Raw genomic sequence first — 3,335 nt, 5'->3', positions numbered from 1 at the left:
AGGCTTAGGGGAGACCTTATCACCATGTTCCAGTATTTAAAGGGTAGCTACAAAGAAGATGGAGACTCCCTTTTTACAAGGAGTTACATGGAAAACATGAGGGGTAACAGGTACAAGTTACTCCTGGGGAGATTCCAGTTGGACATGAGAGGAAAATTGTTCATAGTCATAAGAGAATAATCAGCTGTTGGAATAACCTCCCCAGGGAAGTGGTGGATTCCCCAACATTGGACACTTCTACGATTTGGCTGGACAGGGTGCTGGGCCATCTTGTTTAGAACGTGTTTTTGCTGAGAAAGGTTGGACCAGATGATCCTTGACATCCCTTCCAACCTGGTATCCTTATGATTCTATGAATAAGCTCACATGGCAAACTGCATCCAATCTGCAAGGCACAACAATTGGTGCAAGACAACCCCTCCCACCCTCTGAGCACAAGCTGAAGCCAAACCCTGACTCCAGCTTTACCACACTTTACTCAGACCTCTTAACCAGGCCAGGCCCCCAGATCCCATTTACACCAGCTAACTCAGACCTTCCTACTTCTACTCTTAACAGGCACATGAGTACCAAAAACCCCAACTGCCTGAAGCCTTCTCACGCAACACCCACTTGTCACAAAAGCTGCTTGAAAGACTACGGCAAGAGCTAGACGGAGGAGGAAACTTTTGAAATAAACATTACCCTTTGACCAGATTCTTCATAAGGACTTAAGCAATTATGATTGCTTGGCACATTTCTCTCTTGGATCCCTCTCCTGGAGGAGCTGATCCTTATACAGCAAGTGAGGCAACTTTATGTTCCATAGGAAGGGGGAGATTCTACTACTTTCAAAATAACACTAATAAAACCCTCTTCTTTCCATTCTAGCCTTTCAGCTGTGCTTTCACACCACAGCTCCTTTGGGCCTGAAGGTGAATTTTTACAAAAAGAAACTGACTGGAATGTAATATAATCCATTTCTCTGCACACCTAAGATAATAAATTTCTTGGGTCAGGTGCTGATTCATGTTTTTGCCTAGTACCAAGAACACTGGCAAATCTCAGCAAATGAAGTGAATGAGACAACTGGACAACATGACACAGCAAGACTGCACAATAAATAGTGCTAGGGGAGCCAGGAGATCTTGAATGATAAGGTACCTATGTGCTTCCCTTGGTTGTACTTCTTTTCTGCCCAGTTCCATAACCTTGGAGTGCAGAAGGTTATTGTATCTCTAGGAGCCTCTGATACCATGCCTGAATCCAGAAAAAAACAACGGAAAACTTCTCAAAATTGCATTATCCCTATGACCATCAAGTCACTGGTCAAACAAAAGACATGTAAAGAATGTCTCTCTCCAAAGAGAACCTTAATAATAAAAAGAGAAAGAAGGTGATTTTGGGGCTAAGGTAAATGTTCGTAAGGTAAACAAGGCAAACATTCCTACTAGTACATCCACGTGGCTAGACACACAAATCCCACTCAGGCAAATGTTTCTGTTGAATCCTGCTCTCAGATAACTGTAATTTCTAAAGCAACCATCACCATGCCAGTGCTACACATCACTACACAAGCAGTTTATATCTGAATTTCACGAGACCACAAGGCCCAGGGCAAGTAGCCTGCGTTGCTGGGAGCAGAAAACAGTCATGATAAGGACTTACCACAACACATGAGAATTACTGAATGCTTAACAGGGATCCAGCAATTCGAAACAAACAAAAAAATTTGGGCTCTGCTGGGAGGAAAAAGCAGCTGTGCATGAAAAAGCAGGTTACAGAAAGGGGATGAATGCAGAATAATTATCATATGAATAGACAACCATGCTTGTTTAAGTGTATGCTTGGCTCACATAGATCCTGCATAAATCTAACCTTGCTCACCAGTGCTTTATGATTCACTGAGAAAAGCTAAGTAAAGCAGGTAACTGTGCTTCAGGAATTGTCTCCATTAGGGCACTGAGTAACGTGATCGAATTGTGCTGATGGGAAGACTGGCAGTGCTCTAGGAACACTACCGTTGAGGAAATGCCTCCTGATAACCATTCACTCACCCATTATCTGTAGCATCAGCAGGATAACCTTTCCCACAGTAGAACTGGGAGTGATACCTTTGTGTCATTATACCAAAAGCCAACTTTAGGAGCCACCAGGCAGTGTTACAGCTGCTTCGAAGCATTCGACACTTGTTAAAGACACTAGATAAATGGACTTGACCTTACTTTATCATTTCGTTTATTGTAAATGAAGATTTTTCTCATGGATACATCACGAAGACCCAGACCAGTTATTTTAATTATCAAGCCAGAGGTCACTGATCTTTGAGACATTATTATTCACTGTTACAGAACTGCTAAAAAAAGCCTTGTCACATACTAAGACTCCACTGAACAATGCCAAAACCTAAAGACAGATTTGACCTCAAGAAACCCGCAACTTAATATTAAGAAGCAACAGAATGACACCAGATGGACAGACAGCACAGGAAACCAAACAGACTATATGTACCAGGCTGACAGTCCCTATTTTAAACATACCAATAGCCTGCGTGGCATCAGAGCAAGGGTGATCTATAATGAGATAAACAAGGTGACTGGCAGTCTGCTGCCTGCGCTCTTTGGGGCCAGCTTCAATAAGCTTGAAACATCTGGCTTCAGATGGTCCTGTGGTGGCCATACCATAAGGGCAGTCCTTCTTCTCTATCCCAGAAAAAGCCACACACAGGAGATAGAAGGAGATGCAAGAAGATACAGTCGCTACAGTTCTGCTGCACCCCCAACTCTTGACCACTCAAGGGCAGGATATTTTTAAAACCACAACTGTTTGACATGAGAAATTTATTTACTTGATAGGAGTCAAAGTAGCCGTGGAAAAAGTGATCCCATTCTACACTGCATAGCTAAGTACTCTTTTGCTTTATCCTCTAACCCTGTCCAGCTTCCAAAAGACTCCCGCAGGCTTGCTCAGCACATTGAAGTTGGCTCACCCATCTCATGGAGACAGAGACTTGTTATAGACAAAACGCTCACCACACTTGGCTCCAATTTCAGTAGGCTTGGCTTGAATACTCAACACTGCTAGTGGTGGAACCAAAATCAGGTTCCTTTACTGAAGCTTTGAATTCCACCTCTCTCAAGACTTCAAGGCAAGAACAATAACTTGAAGCATTGACTGCTTTTCACGAATGATCTGCTCCTTGCAATGACAACTACAGCATGCACAGCTGAAGGCAGAGATGCAGCTACGGTCACAGACAGATGCACTTCTGGGGAAATGGGAAAGCAGAACCCCAGAACTCCTTTGTATACTTTCTGAACTCGTTTGCATACTTTAACTAAATCTATATACTAAGA

Source organism: Buteo buteo, chromosome 1 (assembly GCF_964188355.1).
Source record: "Buteo buteo chromosome 1, bButBut1.hap1.1, whole genome shotgun sequence".
In the NCBI taxonomy this organism is placed as follows: domain Eukaryota; kingdom Metazoa; phylum Chordata; class Aves; order Accipitriformes; family Accipitridae; genus Buteo; species Buteo buteo.
Note: the sequence above shows the minus strand (reverse complement) of the source record.